This window comes from Microcaecilia unicolor, chromosome 1 (assembly GCF_901765095.1).
Source record: "Microcaecilia unicolor chromosome 1, aMicUni1.1, whole genome shotgun sequence".
NCBI lineage: Eukaryota > Metazoa > Chordata > Amphibia > Gymnophiona > Siphonopidae > Microcaecilia > Microcaecilia unicolor.
This window is the reverse complement of record NC_044031.1, coordinates 123,969,034-123,993,999: the sequence shown is the minus strand read 5'-3', so window position 1 is coordinate 123,993,999 and position 24,966 is coordinate 123,969,034. Positions and strand designations below refer to the sequence as shown.

The following is a 24,966-nucleotide window of genomic DNA, read 5'->3' as shown; positions in this document are numbered from 1 at the left end:
TGAAGAAACTTGCCTGGTGGTCTAGTGAGACTGCTATCCTCCCTCCACCTCACCTTACCTTGAAGAAACCGGCCTGACCTCTAGCCCTCCCCACTGGCACTCCCCTGCTCCCTCCCCATAGCCTACCTTGTCCATAGTTGGAGGAGGGAGAGACTAGTATTCCATCCCCCCTCTTTGGGCGCCTTCTCAAAACATAGTAACATAGTAACATAGTAGATGACGGCAGAAAAAAGACCTGCACGGTCCATCCAGTCTGCCCAACAAGACAAACTCATATGTGCTACTTTTTGTATGTATCTTACCTTGATTTGTAACTGTCATTTTCAGGGCACAGACCATACAAGTCTGCCCAACACTATCCCCGCCTCCCAACCACCAGCCCCGCCTCCCGCTGGCATAGGGTTTGCAGTGGGAGCAGCGCCCTTGTTTGGCTGCTGCCCACTGATTATAAGGGAGGAATGTGAGAGACCTTCGTTTGCATGCATTTGCATGCAATTAGCAGTCAGAGCCGGCGAGTGCGTTGTTTCACGCGCTCGCTGGTTCTGATCTAGGAAGCAGGCAAATGCGGATGCTAGTCTAGCACTAATGGCCTCAGCGCCCACGTTTGCTTCTGATCATTGGACTGAGAAAGAGAGAGAGAGAGAGACGCTGGATGGGGAGGGGTGGGAGACAGAGAGAAACGCTGAATGGGGAAGAGATAACATTTGCCTGTTCATCTCTTCTTTATTCTTCCTTAAATTTAAATTTTAAAAGTACTGCTTGAGAACCAGGAAAATACGGACTGACCCAATTCCCAAGCAATCCGGATTTTTGGACTTGTACTGTATTCAGTTCTCGAGAGCAGCAGTCTGGTTTGTTTATCAGAATAACCTAAAATATATAAATGAACCTGATTCACAGACCAAACATAATATGGTGAGAATTGATTGCGGATCGCCTAAAACCAGATCTTTCTTGCAGAATGGGTTTTCATACCCCTAGACGAGATGTATAACTATGTAGACATCATGAAAATGCATATATGTAGGAAGAAAATATTTTGGCCATATTATTTATACAGCTTTTTCTACATATGAAGTCTGCCTTACATGTAGAAAAAGATTTTATAAAATTTACATGACCACATGTGCACATGAATACCAGGTACTTTGCACTTAATTTCCTTTTGTGCCAGTCCTGAAGACATTTCATGCCAACCACTGTCCCCCTGTGAATGACTGTGAATGTGGGTGGATGTTGCTGAGAATATATTCCCTGATCAAAGGCACAGCACACACTCACTTCTGTGTCTCTCTTTTTAGGTTTTTTTTTGGTCAGCAAACCTGCAGTAGGTGCATTGGAAATGTTAGGAAGAGAGGAAAAGGCTCACACTTGCAGGCTGATCTAGGATGCTTAATATAGTGTTTGCATGCCCTAGCTTTGGGGTGGGTCTCAGCATTGCTGAGATTATGTTAAATGAGATTGTGCAATGCAAGGCTGAGATATGAGGGGCCCAGTTCTGCTGAATGTGCCTCTGCTGCCTGCTAGGCTGTGTGTCTACAGTGTCAACAGCAGGCCATAACATCTGGTGCTCATTGCACTAGGGAGTGACCTTGTCTTCAGTCCCATCTCCTTGTTATCCTCTCTCTTGTCTGCTCCCTGGCTGCCCCTTCCCACATCTGCTTTTTCTCCTTACAAGCTCCGATTCTCTCCCCTCCCCCATCCCTTGTCTCCTCACTTTTCTGAAACCCTGTGTGTACAAGCCTGTTACTTGCTGTTTCTGATTCTTCTTGCCATCCTTTGAGATGGAGCTCGCCTGTGCCTGATGCCTTACTGCATTCTCTCAGGCCTGGATGATCAAAAGCACATGCGGGTGCTAGAGGCCATTGGCGCTGGACTAGCGCTTGCATTTGCCTGCGTAGGATGATCGGAGGGGCCTGGCACGAACGCTCCAGGGAATACCACAGAGCTCATTTAACGTATATTTAAATAAGCTGTGTGGTATTCCGCCCATATGATCAGAGCACTGTGCTCTGATTGGATGACTGGAATAGTGCCTTAAACCTACGCCAGCTCCTGGACCCCCCACCCCTCCAATGGCAAAGGCCTGCCAAGCCCTGGACACTGACCCCCCAACACAAGGGCACAGGGGGCCGGAGGTCCAGTGAACCTCTAGCCCCCCTACCCCCGCCTCCCCCCAACAGAAGAGAGGGCTGGAAATCCTGTGGACCTCCAGCTCCAACTTGGTAGTCTAGCAGCCCCGACCCTACCCCTGTACCTTAAGATAACAGAGGAGAGAGTAGCACCCACCTGTTGGTCTAGTGGCCTCTCCCTGGTGGTGTAGCAGCCTTGAACCCCCCCCCCCCCACACACACACACCTTAACATGATGGAGGAGGGAGTAGCACTCTCTCCTCTTTCCAGTGCTGCCTCCAAAATGGCAGCGCTCTGTTCTGCCCAATGTATCCTGGGATGTGCTGGGTGCTGCTTCCATACCATATATGCACTGGGCAAGGCAGGGCGCTACCATTTTGGAGGCAGCGCTGGAAGGAGAAGGGAGTGCTACTCCCTCCTCTTGTCAGCTTAAGGTAGGGGGGTTCGAGGCCACTAGACCATCAGATGGGAGCTGGACCTCCAGTCCTCTCTTTTGTCGGGGGTGGGGGGTGGGGTTTGAGTCGGGTCAGGTCTTGGGAGAGTTCTTGACCACCAGGGCCTCTGGCTGGGGGGAGGGGTTGGGGGGGGGTCTGCAGGTCCACATTTATTTATTTATTTGTTACATTTGTATCCCACATTTTCCCACCTATTTGCAGGCTCAATGTGGCTTACATAGTGCCGGAGAGCTGTTTGCAGACTCCGGAGTAAACAAATACAAGGTGATGTTGTGGAAGGATAAGGTTCATGGTGTAGGACCACATAAAGGAATCGTACAACGGAAGAGTTGTGTGATGGCCAATACGAACTGTTGTGTCGCTGAGATCAGGCGTTTATGTTGGGTCGGTAGGGTATGCCTTTTTAATCAGGTGGGTCTTAAGTGATTTTCTGAAGTGTAAGTGGTCGTATGTGATTTTCAAGTCTTTTGGTAGTGTGTTCCACAGTTTTGTGCTGATGTATGAAAAGGTGGATGCATATGTTGATTTGTATTTGAGTCCTTTGCAGCTTGGGTAGTGGAGATTTAGGCACATTCGTGTTGATTCGGATGTGTTTCTTGTTGGGAGGTCGATCAAGTCTGTCATGTATCCCGGTGCTTCACCGTAGATAATTTTGTGAACCATAGTGCAAATTTTGAAGGTAATGCGTTCTTTGATTTAAGAGCCAGTGTAGTTTGTCGCGGAGGGGTTTTGCGCTTTCAAATCTTGTTTTTCCGAAGATGAGTCTTGCTGCCGTGTTTTGAGAAGTCTGAAGTTTCTTTAAGGTTTGCTCTTTGCATCCCGCATGAATTCCATTGCAATAGTCTGCATGGCTTAGTACCATTGATTGTATCAGGTTGCGAAATGTTTCCCTCGGGAAGAGTTGTTTTACGCGTTTGAGTTTCCACATTGAGTAGAACACATTCCTTGTTGTGAATTTTGCTTGGCTTTCTAGTGTTATGTTGCGGTCCAATGTAACTCCGAGGATTTTCAGGCTGTCTGAGACAGGAAGGATGTGGTCTGGGGTGCTGATAGTTGTGGGATTGTCTGTGGTGTGTTGGGATGAAAGGATGAGACATGAGTTTTTTCTTTGTTGAGTTTTAGTTGAAATGCATTTGCCCAAGAATCCATGGTATTCAAGCTGATCTTGATTTCATTAGCGATTTCTGCCAGTGTAGATCTGTAAGGAACATATATAGTGACATCGTCTGCATAGATGAAAGGGTTAAGGCCTTGGTTGGATAAGGTCTTGGCTAGTGGGGTCATCATTAGGTTGAAGAGGATTGGCGATAGTGGTGATCCTTTGGGTACTCCGCAGTCTGCTTTCCACGGTGGTGATATGTTTGTTTTTGACTTTACTTGATATGTTCTTGTGGATAGGAAGCTCTTGATCCAGCTAAGTATGTTGCCAGCAATCCCGAATTTGTCGAGTAATCTTATTAATATGTTATGGTTTACCATGTCGAATGCACTAGACATGTCGAATTGGAGGAGGAGGATGTTGTTGCCTACTGCTATTTCCTGCGTGAATTTGGCTAGGAGAGTGAGTAGTACTGTTTCTGTGCAGTGTAACGGGCAAAAACCAGACTGTGATTCATGTAGTATTGAGAATTTGTTTATATAGTCTGTTAGTTGTTTGGCTACCATGATTTCCATCAGTTTGACTGACAACGGGATGGATGCTACTGGTTGGTAGTTGGTGATTTCATTTGGTGTCTTTTGGTATTGGGGTGAGTAGAATATTGCCCTTTTTCTTCGGGAAGAGACCTTGCTGAAGCATGTAGTTTAGGTGGGATGTGAGATCTGCTATGTAGTGGTCAGGGGCAGATTTCAGTAGGTAGTTGGGGCAGGTGTCTAGTTTACAGTGAGTGTTGGCGAATCTCCTGAGCGCCCGTGCTACAGTATCGACGGTAAGGAGGGAAAAGTTTAGCCAGGTGCAGTCAGCTGGGTGTTATCCAGTGGTTGGGTCCAGCTCGTTTAGGAAGTTTTCAATGTCATTGTTGCCTTGGGGTAGTGTGTTGCGTAGGTTTACAATTTTTTCATTGAAGTTCTTTGCAAGTTTGCCTGCAGATGGGGTGTCTGTGTTCGATGCAGTAACCAGGTTGGTATCTAGGAGTTTGTTCACAAGTTGGTATAGTTTTTTAGTGGCTTTGTAATCTGTTTCTAGTTTAGTTTTGTAGTGTGTTCTTTTGGTCTGTCTTATTGCGTATTTGTATTTTCTTTGAGATTGTTTCCATGTGTTGAGAAAGTGTTCATCTTTTGTTTTTTTCCATGTTCATTCGAGTTGCCTAGATTGTGTTTTTAGCTTTTTCAGGCCATCCTTGAACCATGGTATCGAGCTGTGCTTGCGTAATGTTCTTGTTCGTAAGGGTACAGTTTCATCTAGTATGCATTTGTTATGGATTCTGATTGAGGCGATTTCAAGTTGAGGTGTCATGGACTCGGCAATGGTTTCTGTAGTAAAGTGAGATCGATAGATTAGTGCAATGCCTCCACCTCTTTTTCCCTTTCTGGTCTAGTGTGTGATTTTGTATCCTGAAGGGCACAGGTCTAGGATTATGGGGTGTTTTTGGTCGCGGATCCAGGTTTCACTGATGAAGAGTATGTCAAGGTCTTCTGCCGTGATCCAGTCTGTTAGGGTTGCTGTTTTGTTTACTGCGGATCTGGCATTGATGTAGCCCACTTGGATTTTTTGGTATGGGTCTTCTGCGTTTGGTGTTGTGTGGACTTTTATTAGTTGTCGTTTCTTAGGTGGGGTGAGTTTATTTGGGCCATTCTTTGCATTCTGAGTTAATTGTCTACATATTGGTGTTCTTCCTTTGTCAAGGTAGTTGTCTGATTGATGAGGCATGGTGTGTCTAATTATTCTCTGATGATTATGCAGTATGCGTATGATATTGTCTGCAAGAGGGGTGGTCAGCGTAAAGTGGATCAGTGATAATGAGTAAATTATTAGGAGTGGTTTGAGGGTATTCATTTTGGTTTATGTTCACTGTGGCTAGAAATAAGGCTATTCCTGATGACCGGGTGTGTGGGAATAGTTTTGTTCTTTGGTGCGAGTCTGGTGTTGTGATCTTTTGTGTTATTTCAGCTTGCTATTCTGGCTGTGGAGATCAGTATTGAATTAGGTTTCAATAATGGGTTAATGAGTCAGGCAGGCAGGCAGCACTTCATTCATCAGGTAAAAAACTCCAGGTGGAAAAGTGCAATAAACTTAAGTGTGCATAACAGTGGTTGTTCATAAGTTATTAATCATCATGATAAGAACAGTCAATTTCAAATACATTTTTTTCAAAACAATTTCCAATTTTTTCAAGAAAGCCTGCGTTCAAATGTCACATTCAACATCTCACTGTAACCACGCCAGTTCAGGATAATGTAAAATACTTATCTGTCCAGCGCCAATAGTTAGTGAGGCATTAGAGACATCAGTGGGTACTGTGGACGCTGTAAGATGCGAGTAGAAATGGTAGAGATCATGACAAGCTCCCCTGCTCTGAAAACACCCGACACCATGGGTTTAACTACAGGTCTTTCATCAGCGGCTCAGGTAAGCGCCGTCTCCCATGCAAGGAAAATCTCCAGTTTTGATTGTAGCCTTCACCCTACCCATTCCCAAATGACTCCAGGCAAGCCAAACGTTCCCTTGCGGCACCGGCAGGTACCCAAGATCTCCCACTCTCTCCGACGCTACTCTCTCTGGGCAACCGCTTGCGATATGTTCACAGACAGATGCTCCTGGGCATAGAGACTCTGGCCGCTCCTCGAGTGGGCGCGGGCTGCCCCCACCACAATGGCCTGTGCGTGTGGCGCGGGACAGAGTGGCCTGGCCACGGGCTTCACAGGTCCCACGCGTCACGGCCGATGGCCGTTCCTCTCGCCTGTCCTCCCCAGCACGTACCACGTGCACGGTGCTTTCCGTTCTCTTTCTCTCCCTGCTGCTTTGGGCAGGCGGCCGGCCAGCCAGCGCTCCTAGAGGTGCGGGTGAGTGCCGAGGTCCGGCAGGGTATCGCTGTGTTCCTGAGACAGGGAAGAGCTGCGGTCGGCTCTTGGCAGCCCGTCCGGGGAGGATGTCAGCGGGATGACTTGGTTCGTCAGCGCTTTCCGTCTGACCTTCCAGGTAGCCACTACAATAGTCCACGTTCCTCCCGGTATGTTTAACTTGTCTGGGCTTTTTTGTTTTTTTGTTGTTGACAGCCCGGACCTGTTAGACAACTTCTTCGGTAGAATTGTGCCTTGGGTGCATCCCCAGGCACAATCCTCCTGCAGAAGTAGCCCGATGATCAAAACTAATAGCGCCCATAAATTTGCATGCTATTAGTGTTAATCATTGGGGGGCATTGTTTCCCTGCACTGTTCCAGCTCTAATTTTACAGTGCTGTTCAAAATAGCGCAGGGAAACTGATCATTGGGACCTCAATCAATAAGGCACCATAGAAATACCTAATGCCAGTTTTGCATTTCAGATCATTACTTACTGGCTCAGCATTGGTCTATAAGGGGTCTTCTGTTCTTTTAAGCTTTCAGTTTTGTTGGATTTCACTCTTGCTGGGATTACAGTGCTGTGAGGCATTATTCATAACCATTTGGGGTTCCAGCTCTTTCTATGTGACTGAGCCACACAATGATAGACTGATGGTATTGAGAGACAAATCACATGGCACTGTCTTTAACCAAAACAAGGCACCCCCCACCCCACTTGACTGCATCTGTGACTACTGCCTCCTCAGCATCCCACACCTTTGGTCAAAAGAAGATCTTTGATCATCTGTGTTGCTTTACCACCCCAGGGCAGAAATTGGGGAGGGGGCTCCTAAGCCTACCTGCAGTCTATGTCTCCGTCAGTTTGAGACAGGCATGGGGCCCTAGTGCAAAACTCTACTGCAAAGTTGCTCTTCGGAGTAGGTAAATACGATCATGTTATTCTACTTTGTGCAGCTCTTTGCTGGCTTCCTGTTCTGTTTCGTATCTTACAAAATACTACTGATGGTCAGAAACTGGTTTATTCCAGGATCCCGTGGTACTTAACAGATCTCTCGATTCCTTTGCGTTCCAGCCACTTACTTCTTGAGCAGTACATTAAATAGTTGGTTCTCCACTCCTCTGCCATTTGTCCTGAGTTCACTAGACTGTCTGCTTTCAATTATTTTGCCTGACTTTCTGAAAACACTCTATCAAGCACCTTGAGAACAGAATCTTCCAGACCCCATTTTGAGGCAGGTTTAAAGACCTTCTTTATCAAGCCTTCTCCGAGGCATAGGGCTAGCTCAAACATTAGGCAAGACTAAGTGGTTGCCTAGGGCAGCATCTTCTTGAGGGCTGGATCTGCCGCCCAGACAAATTCAAAGAACCAAACTGTGGGCCTGATATTCAGTCGGTAGCAATCAGCATTTTGCTGACCATTGCCGCATTAAGCCCAGAAATTCAGTGCTGGGCCATGTCAGAGCATCGGCATTGAATTTCTGGGTTTCTGGAGCCGGCTAAATCATAGCCGGTTAAGCGCGATATTCAGTACTTAACTGGCTATGGGTTACTACATAAATATAATCAATAGAAATAAAACAAAATAAAACATGGAAAAGAAAATAAGATGATACCTTTTTTATTGGACATAACTTAATACATTTCTTGATTAGCTTTTGAAGGCTGCCCTTCTTCGTCAGATCGCAAATAAGCAAATGGTGGTACATGACAGTATATATAAGTGAAACATCAAAGCATTTCAGTGACAGTCTAACAGGATGGGGGTGGATAGGTGAGAGACAGGAAGAGAGACAGGGGGATATGCATGGAGACAGGAGGGTGACAAAACAGCACAATTTTATGGTTTATAATGTGCTAGAAAACCCAGATCTTTGTTAAGTCCTGTCTGTTGAGTGTCAAAATATTTAATCATTCTGACTTCAAAGGTCTTACGTTCCTGTATTGTTTTAAAGTTCCCTTTTCAGATTCTTACCATGAAGTCACTGGTACAGTGTTCTGGTTTTATAAAGTTCTGCCCCACAGGCGTGACATCTTTATTGGTCCTGGCATTTTTCATATGGTGTCTATGTAAATTAAATCTCTTCTTTAGTATCTGACATGTTTCTCCAATGTAGCAGCATTCGTTGCATTTCTTACACTGAATGATGTATACCACATTGGAAGATGAGCACGTGAAAAATTCCTTAATGTTGAATATTTTTCCTTTGTGAATGACCATGGGGTCCTGTGAAATGTTTTGGCATAGTTTGCAGCTGGATATATTGCAAGGATGTGTGTCATTCTTTTCTTTTTGAGTCTGTGTTGGGAGCTTACTTCTAATTAGCTTGTGTTTTCACTTTACTGGCCAAGTGCTGACTCCGCCCCTGGAACATCCCCAAAATAGCAGGTTTTCAGGTCAGCACTAACCGGTTATTTTCAGCAGCACTAACTGGTTAAGCACTGCTGAAAATTAGCAATTAGCACTGAACATGTGATTTAACCAGCCAGGAGCCTTTCTGGTTCGTTAAATCGCATTGAATATTGACTCACATTTTTTATAGGATTTTTGTGTGATGATCATGCTTATTGAGTTTAATTATCAAAATCTTAGGGTAGGACTATAGGTCGGGGGCCTGAAAGTTAATTGCTGAGGCACAGGATGGTTCAAGTGTTTGTTGGGCTTGGTGTGCAGGACACTGTTCTCTTCCTTTATTTTCGCAATTTTGTATAAAGTGGTTCCCAAACCTGGTCCTGGAGGCACCCCAACCATTCATGTTTCCAGGATATTCACAATGAATATTCATAAGAAAGAGTTGCACATACTGCCTCCACCTGATGCAAATCTCTCTCATGAATATTCTTTGTGGATATCCTGAAAGCCTGACTGGCTGGTGTGCCTCCAGGACCAGGTTTGGGAACCACTAACTAAGCTAAACTATGGTTACTACTTAAACCCAGATCCACTGGACAAACTGCTCTAGTCCTGGTTTTGCAAAATTGCTTGCATGAATTTGTACTTCTGCTTTGTCCGATTGATTTCCCTGTAAAAAATAAGGGGTACAAATCCATTCATGCTTTGGGGCAAAACCAGGACTGATTTAGGACCTGGGGTGAGGCGGGGTGAACTCCAGCCAGACTGAAGAACAGACTGAGGACTAAGGAATTAAGGGGTCCTTTTACCAAGCTGTGGTAAAAATGGCCTTGTGGTTTTTGCTGCACGACAGGGCCCTTTTTACCACAGTGTGTAAAAAGCCCCTAAAAAAGACATGACCATGTGGTAAGGTTATTTTTACCATGTGGCTATGCAGGGGAGAACACTTATCGCCACATGTTGAGGTGGTGGTAAGGGCTCCTGCAGTAACCTGGTGGTAACTGGGCAACACTGCCGGGTTAGCGCCAGGTTAGAAATTATGGAATTTTCCAAAGCGCCGGAAAGGGCGTGCACTCGAGGCGGAACTACCGCCGATGGCCGCATTGGGCCGATGGCCACTCTGTGTTGCCACGTGACAACCCTTTAGTGAAAGGGAGCCTAAATGCACTAGGTTTGCATACAGTACACAGCCTGGCTGGTAAACCATCAGCTCAGCCCTTCTAGATTAGTCTTTTAAGGACATCGTTCCCCACATACTCTGGTTCCAGGCTTGAACTTGTGTCCTAGATACACTCCCTAGAACGGTTGTGAACTTTTAACTTGGAAACATGTTTACAAGTGGCTTATAATATGTAGGAATTTTTGTGGTCGCTCCCATTTGAATCCATCCCAGAGTATGCAGTGCCCAGTGGAGCTCTCTGTGCCTAGGCTGTAATTTTGCACTTTTCCTTACTCTCTATTTAAAAGTGTACTTCTAAGCAAGCTTGTAGTTTATGCAGCTGACTGTGCATTCTGAGAAGAGATGTAACTAGATTATGGGAAAGCAAATTAGAAAGGTTTGTGTAATCTGGACAGAGGATTGTGTTTGGCAGGCTGGGGAAATGCCTCAGCTGTAACACAATAGCTGAAGAGTGCACTCAGTTTTAGATACCAAGCTTAGTATTTGTACTCGTCGAAGTGTATTAAGGAATGTGAGATATATTTTTTAGTCTAAAGGGATGTTTAAATCACATCTTTTTTTCCTTCCGTTTTGGTTGAAAGGAGCAAGGGCTTCTGAAGTGGGACGCAATGGGGTTTGAGTTGTGTTTCCTTTCCCCATTTTAATGATGGACGAAATGTCTACATCTGCATACATATCTTTATGGCTACCTTGTCCTGCTCTTTTCAATTTTCTGCTTAAGTTAGAAGCAACTTTTTTTTTTTTGGGGGGGGGGGGGTTGCTATCCCAAGAGGAGCATAATCGAAAGGGGCGCGCCCAAGTTTTCCTGAGGACGTCCCGGTGAAGGGGCGGGGAAACCCATATTATAGAAACAAGGTGAGCGCTCATCTTTCATTTCAATAATACAGTCGGGGACGCCCAAATCGTGAAATTTAGGTCGACCTTAGAGATGGTTGTCCTTAGAGATGGTCGTCCCCGATTTTCGGCGATAATGGAAACCAAGGACGCCCATCTCAGAAATGAACAAATCCAAGCCATTTGGTCGTGGGAGGAGCCAGCATTCGTAGTGCACTGGTCCCCCTGACATGCCAGGACACCAACCGGGCACCCTAGGGGGCACTGCAATGGACTTCAGAAATTGCTCCCAGGTGCATAGCTCCCTTACCTTGTGTGCTGAGCCCCTAAAACCCACTCCCCACAACTGTACACCACTACCATAGTGTCAGGGACGTCCTTCTTTTTTTGATTATGGGTCAAGGACGCCCATGTGTTAGGCACGCCCCAGTCCCGCCTTCGCTACGCCTCCAACACGCCCCTGTGAACTTTGGTCGTCCCTGCGATGGAAAGCAGTTGAGGACGCCCAAAATCGGCTTTCGATTATGCAGATTTGGGTGACCCTGTGAGAAGGACGCAATGACCCATGTTAGCAAATGTAATACAACAAAACACCTCTCACTTGATATCCAAATGTGTGCTCCTTATGCTTAGTATTTAGTTTTTGTAGTTCATCTATATTCTCTGTATCATACAAACTGCATCTATACTCTGAAATGACGTGCTATTAATCTATCTGTTTAATCTACCAAGTCATCAATATTTTTTAGGTAATGTCAACTGTTCTTTTACTCTGTAATGATGATCCATTATGTTATTCATTTAATCTATTATCCTGCTTATAATCGAAAGAGAAAAACGCCTATATTGCGACCCAGATCGGGAGGTGGGCGTCTTTCTCCCGTGGGCGCCCAAATCGGTATAATTGAAAGCCGATTTTGGGCGTTTCCAACTGCACTCCGTCGCGGAAACGAATAAAGTTGACGGGGGCGTGTCGGAGGCGTGGTGGAGGCGGAACTGGGGCGTGGTTATCAGCCGAGGAGAGATGGGTGTCTTTAGCTGATAATCGAAAAAAAAAAAGGCGTTTTTACCGCGATTTTCGGTCACTTTTTTTGGACCCTTTTTTTCACGAACAAGTCCCAAAAAAGTGCTCCAACTGCCCAGATGACCACTGGAGGGAATTGGGGATGACCTCCCCGGACTCCCCCAGTGGTCACTAACCCCCTCCCACCAAAAAAAAACCCACTTTACAAACTTTTTTTCCAGCCTCTATGCCAGCCTCAAATGCCGTACCCACCTCCATGACAGCAGAATGTGTTCGATCCTGTCACAGCCTTTCCCTGGGTCAGATGTGGCTCTCGGGTGCAGTACAGGGTCACATCAGCATTGCATTGTGGTGGGTGTAGGGTATTGGGCTCCGTGATTTCATTAGCTTGTGTTACAGTCTCACGATGTTGGTAGTTGGTAGGCTCTTCTCCCATGGTGCTTTTTGCCCCTGCCTACTGGGTCAGAGTGTGCCCTGTTGTGTTTCCTGTTGTAGTCCATGCAGTAGTGGCCATTTTTGTAAGCCAGTTTTAGTTCCCTTTCCTGTGTTAGCCAGGTTACAGAACTTAGTTCTTCCCTTGAATGTGGCTGAAAGAGGGCATTGTACACCATTCTGCCAGCTCTGACCTACTGCTCATCTCAGTACCAGGGAGACTCGTTGCCAGTGGGGCACAACCTCTGATCTGCAGTTAACTGTGAGTAAATGCGGTTATTCCAATAAAGGACGTTTTCGGAGAGATTAGTCTTCAGGTGTCAACTGGTATGCCAATGTTTTATAGCAGCAACCAGTCCTAGAGGCCTGCGTGTATGCAGGTCCCTGGAGCACTTTTAGTGGGTACCGCAGTGCACTTCAGCCAGGTGGCCCCAGGCCCATCCCCCCCCCCCCCACCTGTAACACTTGTGCTGGTAAATGGGAGGCCTCCAAAACCCACTGTACCCACATGTAGGTGCCCCCTTCACCCCTAAGAGCTATGGTAGTGTTGTACATTTGTGGGTAGTGGGTTTTGGGGGAGGGGGTTGGGAGCTCAGCACCCGTGGTAAGGGAGCTATGCATGTGGGAGCTTTTTCTGAAGTCCACCGCACTGACCTAAGGTGCCCAGTTGGTGTCCTGGCATATCAGTGGGGCGAGTGTACTACGAATCGTGGCCCCTCCCACGACCAAATGGCTCGGATTAGGACGTTTTTGAGCTGGGTGTTTTTAGTTTCCACTATCGCTAAAAAAAACAAACGCCCAGCTCAAAAACATCCATTTTTTCAAAAATACAGTTCAGCCCGCCCCTTCACGGCCCCGTTCTCGAAGATAAATGCCCATGGAGATAGGCGTTTCCGTTCGATTATGCCCCTCCACGTCATTCTGTTCTCTAGTCAATATCAATTGTACCTTTCTACTCTGGAGTGGCAAATGCTACAAAGGAAAATTGTAAGCAACATTGAGCCTGCAAATAGGTGGGAAAATGTGAGATACAAATGCAGCAAATAAATAAATCTTGCGATTTGTGTCGAAAGATGGGCGCCCTTCTTTTTCGAAAATAAGCCTGCAAGTCTTCATTTAATTTTTCTGGTGTTTCCCTCTTGGGATTCTGTCAGGTACTTATGGCCTTGATTGGCCACTAATGGAAGTAGGATACTAGGCTAGATGGACTATTGGTTTTGACCCAGTATGGCTATTTTTATGCTCTCACCCTCTCCTGTTACCCCTTCGGGCCCAGCCATTGCAGCTGCTCTGTTCTGTAAAGAGAGAAAAGTGGTGCTAAGGTAGACAGTGTGTATGTTGGAGTTCCTTCCTTACCGTATAGGTCCCTTACAAAACATCAGCTTTCAGTCAGGAAGAGACTGAAACTGTCCACACAGCTCTCCTCTATCACCTTCTCCTGAGTCTAGAGAAAGCAGAAGTCCTGTGTTCCCTCTCTAGAGCTATTTGCTTGTTGCCAGGCCCAGTCCTCAAGTGCCACATCCCAGTCTGGTTTTCGGGGTTTCAACAATGAATATGTAGGAGATAAATCTGCATGCTTCCATTGTATGTAGATAGATCTCATGCATGTTCATTGAGGATATCCTGAGGTCCTGGAAGGAATGTGGCCCTTGAGGACTGGGCTTAGGAACCCCTGCCCTTACCAGACTATAGATGACGTCATGTTCTCATTGTTCCCGGCACTCTCTGATCCAGGTAGTGAACTTTCCGTTCATCCTTACAGGTTGGCCCTATTATGGCACTTGCTGCCCCCACCACCCCCTTGCTCCACAGTACTGGCAAGGGAAATGTTAACCCTGCAAGTGCTGGGTTGTTTTTCTTTGTATAGCAAGATAAATCCATCACTACAGGTAAGCCACTGCAATATATCTCAAATAGTTCACTGAAATCAGTTCCTGTGGACTACATGATGGTGTTGAGATACAGCTCTGTTTCCAGTCTAGCAGGCAGTGGCTCCCTTTAGAGTTTCTGTTTACAGAAAAGAAAAAAGGTGATAACTTCTTATGTTCAGCACTTAATTTAATGTAAGCTCTTTGGCAAGATGACCTACAGTTCATGAGACTCTTCACAGCCTCTTTAGCACTTAACTTATAGGCAGTGATTTTGAATATTATGACGCCTAGTATTAGGATACAATGCATGGAAATCTCCCCCTCCCCCCACATCCTGATCTACCTTAGAAGCATGAGATATCCTATTAAGTAGCTTGAGCAATTTAAGCAATTAGCCTCATTATAATCCTTCTGAAAGGAAAAAAACGATTTTTGAAAATGTTTTGTAGATCTTCCAGACACCAGTCTCCCTCTCTCTCATCATTTCTGCCCTCCTTAATCTGTTTATTGAAAATTTCACTCAAAGATTATAAAGCAACAAGTAAATATTATAATAAATAACAGAAACAATTATAAACCTGGGGATCTAGGAAACTGATCCAGACATAAAAACATTCTTATAATGAAGAAATAGTTCCACTGGTTGCCAAATGGCATTTAAACTCCTATGAGCATGTGTTTTTTTTCATCAGAATAAAGTTCGTATCATCTATATAGACAAACTGAGTTCCACCAAAATGTGCTATTCAATAATTTCACGTTTGTTGCTCCTCTCCAGTAGCTTCTACACACACTACATAACTCTCCAAACTGTAAGCATTCTTAGATCACCCAGGCCAAACCAAATAAAATTGTGGTTGAGGAACTATATCATATCACCAGAAGTAACCAGTGTTACATTCTTCCCTCAGAAAATGGCAACATATAATTTGGAAGAAATGTGGGGGAGGGGAGACATGACAGAGACGTTTAAAGGCCTCCATGCCATAAATGTACAGGAGGCAAATCTCAATTGAAAGGAAGCTCTGGAATGAGGGGGCATAGGATGAAGGTTAAAAGGGATAGCCTCAGAAGTAACCTGAGGAAATACTTCTTCACAGAAAGGGTGGTGAATGCATGGCGTGGAGGGGCATAATCGAACGGAAACACCTATCTCCATGGGCATTTATCTCCGAGAACGGGTCCGTGAAGGGGCGGGCCAAACCGTATTTTCGAAACAAAAAACACCCAGCTCAAAAACGTCCTAATCCGAGCCATTTGGTCGTGGGAGGGGCCAGGATTGGTAGTACACTCGCCCCCCTGACATGCCAGGACACCAACTGGGCACCCTAGGTCAGTGCGGTGGACTTCAGAAAACCCCTTATCCCTTATCACGGGTGCTGAGCTCCCAACCCCCCTCCCCCAAAACCCACTACCCACAAATGTACAACACTACCATAGCTCTTAGGGGTGAAGGGGGCACCTACATGTGGGTACAATGGGTTTGGAGGCCTCCCATTTACCAGCACAAGTGTTACAGGTAGGGGGGGTGGGCCTGGGTCCACCTGGCTGAAGTGCACTGCGGTACCCACTAAAAGTGCTCCAGGGACCTGCATACACGCAGGACTCTAGGACTTGTTGCTGCTGTATAACATTGGCACACCAGTTTACACCTGAAGACTAATCTCTCCGAAAACGTCCTTTATTGGAATAACCGCGTTTACTCACAGTTAACTGCAGATCAGAGGTTCTGCCCCACCACTGGCAACGAGTCTCCCTGGTAGTGAGATTAGCAGGTCAGAGCTGGCAGAATGCTGTACAATGCCCTCTTTCAGCCACATTCAAGGGAAGAACTAAGTTCTGTAACGTGGCTAACACATGGAAGGGATCTAAAACTGGCTTACAAAAATGGCCACTACCTCATGGACTACCGGAAACACAACAGGGCACACTCTGACCCAGTAGGCAGGGGGGAAAAGCACCATGGGAGAAGAGCCTACCAACTACCAACATCGTGAGACTGTAACACAAGCTAATGAAATCACAGAGCCCAATACCCTACACCCACCACAATGCAATGCTGATGTGACCCTGTACTGCACCCGAGAGCCACATCAGACCCAGGGAAAGGCTGTGAGAGGATCGAACATAATCTGCTGTCATGGAGGTGGGTACGGCATTTGAGGCTGGCATAGAGGCTGGAAAAAAGTTTTTAAAGTGGGGTTTTTTTGGTGGGAGGGGGTTAGTGACCACTGGGGGAGTCCGGGGAGGTCATCCTCGATTCCCTCCAGTGGTCATCTGGGCAGTTGGGGCACTTTTTTGGGACTTGTTCGTGAAAAAAAAGGGTCCAAAAAAAGTGACCGAAACTCGCGGTAAAAACGCCTTTTTTTTTTCGATTATCAGTTAAAGACGCCCATCTCTCATCGGCTGATAACCACGCCCCAGTCCCACCTCCGACATGCCCCCATCAACTTTATTCGTTTCCGCGACGGAGTGCAGTTGGAAACGCCCAAAATCGGCTTTTGATTATACCGATTTGGGCGCCTTTGTGAGAAAAACGACCATCTCTTGATTTGGGTCGAAATATAGGCGTTTTTCTCTTTCGATTATAAGCTGGATAGGCTCCCAGTGGAGGTGGTGGAGATGAAGACTATATGGAACTCAGATACCGTCTTCAAGAAAGCTTGGGATAAGTACTTAGAATCTGTAAGCGAGAGGAAGGGATAGTAGATAGCATGGATAGGCAGACTGGATTGGCCATATGGTCTTTATCCGCCTTCATTTTTCTATGATTCTACATACATTCCTGTGTTCACTTGTTCAGAACCCTTATTTTATCATCCTCACTTTAATATTCCCTCATCTTTTGTTTGTCCTGTTTGTCTGTCCTAAGTAGATTGTAAGCTCTGTCAAGCAGGGACTGTCTCTTCATGTTCAAGTGTACAGTGTTGCGTACGTCCAGTAGCGCTATAGAAATGATAAGTAGTAGTTGTAGTAGTAGTTTATGTATGTATGTATGTTCTGATCACCTTGAGGTACCACTGGATATTGGAGTGGCCTGGCAGGAGCTCCCTCTTAGGTAGACTCCATTAGTTTAGTTTATTAGAAAATGTCCCATACCGCCTTTACGTCCTAAAACAGGATAACAATGCAGTTTACAATAAATAATTGTATGAGGAAAAACAGCACATAGAAAATAGTTAAAATAATCTCAACAGAACAGAGGTAAAAAAAATAGAAAAGGTACCAAAGGCATATTGCAAAAAACAAAATGTAGCTCATCACCATTCCATTCTTGGACAATTTCGGTCCTTTCATCAGCATGGAGAAATAGTTGAGTTTTTAGTGCAGTCTTAAATTGAGCGTGTTGGGTTTAGGTGTGAAGAGGCGGGGAAAGCGAAGTTCATACTGAAGGCACAAATCAAGAGACCACCAAGCGTTATGGTGATTCCAAATGGTAATGTGACGGTAGGGGGAATAGTTAATGTATATATTGAGAATGAGTAGGAAAGGCTAATCCTGAGGGCATATAACATAGCCGAGCCTGCCACAGTGAGCAAGTATTCATAAAACAATTTGAATTTGTGGATGGTGGGTGGAGGGAAGGTATTAATAGGGGGAATTGGAAGGTAGGGGAATAAAGGAAATTAAAGGGTGAGTCGCAGGAGATAAAAAGAGAAGATGGGATTTCCTTCAAGTAGGTGGCATAAAAGGGGTTAAAATGATGGGAGATAATTTTGAGTAGAGGTGAGTTTTATTGGTAGCGAGTGGTGCAGTGGGTAGAGTTTAGTCAGGGTAGTGGAGAACAGGTTTTGAGAAGGAAGAAATTTTAGTTCTGAAGGGCAGGTGGTGGGGTAGGAACGAGATTGCCCTACCCTCCCTTCCTTGTGGTCACTGGGGTTGAGTCTTGCCGCAGCAAGGATGAAAGAAGGCATTGTAGTGAAGGGGATTATGTACCGGGCTTTAGTAGACAATGAAAGACCTGAGGTATTATTTTTAGCACTTGTATGCACCACTGTCACAAATGTGGGCATGACTCTGCAACACCGCAGGTCGAGCAGTAGTAAGAATGTTATTTGCTTGTCTCTGGTTATTCATAAGTGGTTATTTTGTCACCAGCTAGTGCTTTAGTGGTAGAATAAAGTTGGAATAGCATTTGGGAAGTAGTGTGATTCTCTGGGGGTTGGGGGGGGGGGGGGGGGAGAAGTTTTGTGTCGTGTGTTTTTCTGAAGTAGTGCAAGTGCCTTTGTTAAAAGGTCAACCAGATAGGTTAGAACTTCTTTAAAAAGTTGAATATGTATTAATAACTATAAATTGAATCCTAGCCTCTAGCCTCCACCTGAGGAGAAAAGTATTAGTGGGTGGTGTTAGGAATGCTATTTTTTGTTTGTTTCATAACAGTATGTGCTATTTCCTCAAATGCACACTAAAAGGTATTAATCCGCAAATGAACCTTTTCCGGAGATGGGAAGGCGGTAGAACGAGAGGGCATGAAATGAGATTGAAGGGGGGCAGACTCAAGAAGAATGTCAGGAAGTATTTTTTCACGGAGAGGGTGGTGGATGCTTGGAATGCCCTCCCGCGGGAGGTGGTGGAGATGAAAACGGTAACAGAATTCAAACATGTGTGGGATAAACATAAGGAATCCTGTGCAGAAGGAAGGGATCCTCAGGAGCTTAGCCTAGAATGGGTGGCAGAGCTGGTGGTTGGGAGGCAGGACTAGTGCTGGGCAGACTTATACGGTCTGTGCCGGGGCTGGTGGTTGGGTGGCGGGGATAGTGCTGGGCAGACGTATACGGTCTGTGCCAGAGCCGGGGGTGGGAGGCAGGGATAGTGCTGGGCAGACTTGTATGGTCTGTGCCAGAGCTGGTGGTGGGAGGCGGGACTGGTAGTTGGGAGGCGTGGATAGTGCTGGGCAGACTTATACAGTCTGTGCCAGAGCTGGTGGTGGGAGGCGGGTTGGTGGTTGGGAGGCAGGGATAGGGCTGGCCAGACTTATATGGTCTGTGCCCTGAAGAGGACAGTACAAATAAAAAAGTAGCACGTATGAATTTATCTTCTTGGGCAGACTGGATGGACCGTGCAGGTCTTTTTTCTGCCGTCATCTACTATGTTTACTATGTAAAAGTATTTATTTTATGTAGAGCCTGGCCAGTAGGTGGTGCTGTTGTGTAATGGCTGAGGTTTCCCTTCTCCTGGGCCTGTGAATACTGCTTCCATAAGATGACCTCTATGTAATCCACAAGGAATTCAGTTCTGGAAGCCAAAGGAAGGATGGGTATTACTTACCAGGCTAATTTAATAAGAAATCCTTCTTTCTGAATGATGCACTTACTGGTAGCTGATAGTTGTTGTTGTTCTTGATTTTTCTGGTGTGCTAAATGTATGCTTTATTTTTGGGGCCAGGCTCTCTTTCTGCTATAACTGACATTCCAGACCAGTGGAAACCCGCTCCAACCTTGTTTGCTGCTAGCTGTAAAGAAGGTCCAGAGTTGGCATTGTTCCCCTGTCCCATCACTTTCTCCTTTTGATTAGGCCTGTGCTTCTCCCTGAATTGCCTAACTCATGTTTCCACAGTCCTCATAAGGGTGCTCAAGCCTAAGAGTATTTGCAAATGCAAAATTTATAGCAACTGTCTAATACATTTCTGAGTATTGTGCTTGGCATAAGGGGATCTTAGTGCAATATGGGCTTTATTCTGTGTCCCTGATGCCACTGGTGTGTGGAGCAGCTTTTGAAGAAGATATTGTGCATTCAGTGCCAATAACTTGGATTCTTTTTCATTGTTTTGTTAGATTAGCCCTGTTTGCTATTTGGATATGTATATTGCATGCACATTTAAATGTTTGATTTTAGAAAGCCATGTTATACATGTCCAAATTGCAAGTATGTACAGGGAAGCATGGTCTGGGTAGGTTTGGGTGGGACTAGGGTGGGTTAAAAATACATATGAATTCTCCATTTCAGATGAGTTCATGTTTATATCCTCTGAGATCAGTGTTGGGATTTGCAGTTGTTCCCAGGGACGTCTAGGTTATTTTAAAGGTTGCCTCCTTAATTCCCCAGTGATTTTTGTTCTCCATCTCCTCCATCCAAGAGTGATTCTTTCAAAAAGGTAGTAAATAAATCCTGATAAATAAGTAATAAAATAAATGAATATCAGGCTCTGTGACGGCTTGGTGAAACATAAGATGTGCAGGTTTCCCATAATGGTACACACAGGTATGTTCTGAAATACCAATAGACATCGATGTAGCAGTGTTGTCTCCACTGATGTTATCCTCGTCGTGCTCCTGCCATACATAAACAGCATATGTACACATCCCTTCCTGTATGTACTTTATGTACTTTAGAACAGACTCTACGTCGACAGCTCGTGTTCTAAAATACTGCCAGAATTGTACATGCCCCAAACTGGACGTTTCAGTTCTGATTTCAGCATTCGATCTAACATAGGCCTTCATATGTTGAAAATTCAGAGCCTTATTATGTAAATTTGCTTTTACATGTATTTTATTACATTCTTTTTCTTGAGAGGAGGAGAAACTCTTAAGGAAAGCCATGGTCTTACAAGATTGGCCATCAATTTATCAGTATACCAACTTCAACGACTGAATCTTAACGGACACATATATCATTTGTTTTTTTGGACTTTTAATTTTAAATCCTCAGTAGCAAAGTGATGCTTTGTATTTTAAACGTCTGTCTTGAGTGTGGAGTCTGGTGCCTGATGGTGAGTTTCAGGAAGAAACCAGAGCTGTCATTTTTGCAGCCTTCTTCCTGAGCACTCAGCAGTCCAAACAATACAGACCGTTTCCTGCTCAAATGTCTCCACTGCTTGGACCTCTGCTTCCTCTTGATTAAATCTGTTTCCCAAAGGCAGTGGACAGCAGTCAAGTACCAAGAGTTATTTGGTTTTGAACTTACACAAGCAAGTGTCAAATGTCTGACACTGATTTGTAGTGGTAGTGGTAGCAGTAGTATGTGTATGGGAAGACAAAGAGATTGCTCTATAAGAAGTGTTCAGGAAAGCGGGCCCTAGGAAGATTAAACAGCCCATTGTATACAAAACTCAAGGGACACCAACCAGTCAAGTCTTTAGGATACCCATAATAGATTTGCATGCCCAATCTCATACATATGTTATGGATATCCCAAAAACGCATATGGTGGACAGCCCTCAGAGTTTGAGACTGCTGTACTAGAGTGATAGGTAAGATGCAGTGTGATTAGTTTAAAAGAGCTTATGGGTTGTCATCAGCCGACAGATGTGTGAGGGCATGGTATGTGAAAGAACAAGCAATCACTCTCTCTGGATGACAGCTAGGATGCATCCTTAATACAGTAGATAGAAACATGACAGCAGATAATGACCAAGAGGCCCATCCAGTCTGCCCATCCTCAGCATCTACTATCTCCTTCTCTCCCTATCAAGCAGATGATCAAAACCCCGTGCTGTTCCAAACAGTGCTCCAAAAATAGTGCTGGAACAGTGCGGGGCGTTATTAGACCTATGATCAGAGATAATTGCATGCGCTCATCACAATCCTCCCACACTTGTTTGACAGGTCTGGGCTGTCAAAAGCCCAAACCTGTCAAACACAGGGGCTGGAGGTCCATGGGACCACCAGGCCCCAACTACCCCTGCCCCAAGCAACGGGGGCTGGAGGTCCAGCGGACCTCCAGCCCCCCCCGATGATCCCCCCCCTCCCTAGGTTCAGGGAGGGCTGAAGATCCATCCCTAACTCTACTCAACATTTCCAAAACAGTCCCTGGTGGCCCAGTGGGCGACCAACCCCCCCCCCCCCCCCAAGTGACAGAGGGGCTGGAGGTCCGCTGGATCTCTGGTCCCCCCGACGAGCCATCCCAGGTTCAGGGAGGGCTGGAGATCCGGTGGGTCTCCAGCCCCCCTTAACCCCCCCAGCAAAGGGTCCCTGGTGGTCCAGTGATCAATCTGCCCCCCTCCCTACCCACCCCCCTACCTTGTGGGTTGGAGGAGGGAGGTAGCCTGCCTCCCTCCTCTTCCTTCGACGCTGCAAAATGGTGGTGCCCAGCCCTGCCCAGTGTATCCTGGGATGTGCTGGGCGGGGCTGGGTGCCACCATTTTGCGGCGTCGAAGGAAGAGGAGGGAGGCAGGCTACCTCCCTCCTCCAACCCACAAGGTAGGGAGGTAGGGGGTAGGTAGGGAGGGGGGCGGATTGATCACTGGACCACCAGGGACCCTTTGCCGGGGGAGGGGGCTTAGGGGGGCTGGAGACCCACCGGATCTCCAGCCCTCCCTGAACCTGGGATGGATCGTCAGGGGGACCAGAGGTCCAGCGGACCTCCAGCCCCCTGTCGCTCGGGGGGGGGGGGGGGTTGGTTGCCCACTGGGCCACCAGGGACTGTTTTGGAAATGTTGAGGGGAGTTAGGGGGGGCTGGATACCCACCGCATCTCCAGCCCTCCCTGAACCTGGGGGAGGGGGGACCGGAGGTCCTCCAGACCTCCAGCCCCTGTCGCTGGGGGGTCTTCAGGTTTGCTTTGTTGGGGGGAATGGGGGCCTGCTAGCATGCAAATGCATGCTGGACAGGGCTCACTGTTCCTCCCCAATGATCTGCAAACCCTAACGCCAGCTCGGAGCCGGGGTAGGGTTTGCCGCAGTCAGCGACCCAATCTTTGGCGCGCTGGTCGCTGATCATTGGGGATGAATATGTTTAGCCCTGTTTTGCTTGCATTTGCATGTTGCGTTCAGAGCCGTCGAGCACGTTTGCTTTTGATCATCCCCGTGTAAGAGATGCCACATGCCTGTTCCACGCTTTCTTAAATTCAGACACTGTCCTCATCACCGCCTCCACCAGGAGGCTATTTCATGTATCCACTATCCTTTCTGTGAAAAAGTATTACCTTAGATTACTCCTGAACCTATAACCTCTTAACTTCATCCTATGCCCTCGCATTCCAGAGTTTTCCTTCATTTGAAAATGGCTCGCCTCCTGTACATTAATGCCACGGTGATATTTGAACAACTCAATCACAACCCCCCTCTCTCCCACCTTTCTTTCAGAGCATACATATTGAGGTTGGCTGGCTGGTCTTGTGCCATCATTTATGACGTTATTAACAGCTCATCAGTTGAAAGCCTACTGTGTAGACTTGACACAACAGTTTAAAAAAAAAAGATTGCTTTTATTTCTCAGCTTCAAAGCAACAAACTTAATTTGGGCAGCAGCAGCAGTTGTTTATCTTCAGCAGCAACATGGGAGATTAAATAGATACTGGAAGGAAAGTTTAGAGAAATTGTTGACAGAAAGACCTGTCACTGTGTGCCTGTGCTTGTGCCTGCAAGCAGGGCTCTATCTCTTTCTCCGAGGACAAGCAGGCTGCTTGTTCTCACGACTGGGTGACGTCCGCGGCAGCCCCCACCAACCGGAAATAAGCTTCGCGGGACGGTCGACACGCAGGGCACGCCCACCGCGCATGCGCGGCCGTCTTCCCGCCCGTGCGCGACCGCTCCCGCCAGTTACTTTTTTTCCGCGACTGAGAGAGTTGTGTTTTCCCCTCTCTCTCGTTTCAGCCGCCGGATTTTTTCGACCGCGTTTACGCGGATCGTCGCTTTTGGCCTGTTCGGCCTCTTCTTCTTCTTCTTTCTCTTTTATTAAAAAAAAAAAAAAAAAAAAACAAAGAATTTTGCGCGTGTGGAGCACGCGCTCCTTCTTTTCCCTCGCTTTCTAGCGGGGACGCCTCGTTGCGGCCTAGTGGCCGCTCGGTCGGTTTCAGTTTTCGTGGTGTGATTTTAGCCACCATTGCCGACTTTGACTTCGCCGACGCGATTTTTCCGTCGATGTCCTCGAAGGTCCCGAGTGGATTTAAAAAGTGTGGTCGCTGCGGCCGGCCGATCTCGCAGACCGACACCCACGCTTGGTGCCTCCAGTGCCTCGGGCCGGAGCACAATCTCAAGTCGTGCGTTTTGTGTCTCGGTCTCCGGAAACGGACTCAGGTTGCGAGGCAAGTTCTGCGGGACCGTCTTTTTGGAACTTGCGCCGGCCCCTCGACGTCGACCTCGACGGCATCGGTATCGAAGACCGGTTCTTCGGTACCGGTATCGATGCCCGAGACATCGGTACCGGTATCGATGCCCGAGACATCGGCACCGATGGCAGCGACCCCAGGAGAACAGGTCCCGTCGGCCCGCCGGTCCGCCGGCGAGAGTGGGGTAGAGAGACCGCGTGGGCAGTCGGCCCCGGTCACTCCCTCAACTCGTGAGCCACGGGACCGAACCCTGTCGGACCCGGTACCCCGAGACCGAGGGGGATCGACCTCCTCCTCCCCCATGCCCTCCGGCACCGGTGACGTGCACCGGAAAAAGACAAGAAGCGCCGTCACCGGGAGCCCTCGGTGCACCCTGAAGAGGAGTCGACGCCGAAGCGTCATCGCAGAGAGGAGAGATCTCCGTCGGTGGTGGAGGTACCGACGCGTCGGGGTTCCGGCACCTCGGTGCCGTCTCCTGGCCCCCAGCAGCTTCCGGCACCGGACACCCTTACCGGCCCCACCGCCTTTCCCGGCAGCGGGCCTGGACGAGTGCCTCAGAGCCATCCTTCCGGGGATCCTGGAAGGGCTGATGCGCCAGGCTGTGCCGGCGCCGGGGGTGCTTGCGCCCTCGGCGCCGATGACTGTGGCGCCGGCGAGCTCTAGCCCGGCGCCGGGGCAGTCGACACCGCCGCCGCTT

General features: G+C 47.1%; 1 protein-coding gene across 1 annotated transcript in view; it reads left to right on the top strand.

Annotated features, from left to right (window-relative positions):
* The window catches only part of FAM171A1 (family with sequence similarity 171 member A1), a 335,845-nt gene that overhangs the window by 28,951 nt on the left and 281,928 nt on the right, over positions 1 to 24,966 (top strand). The gene's annotated exons all lie outside the window — the stretch shown is intronic.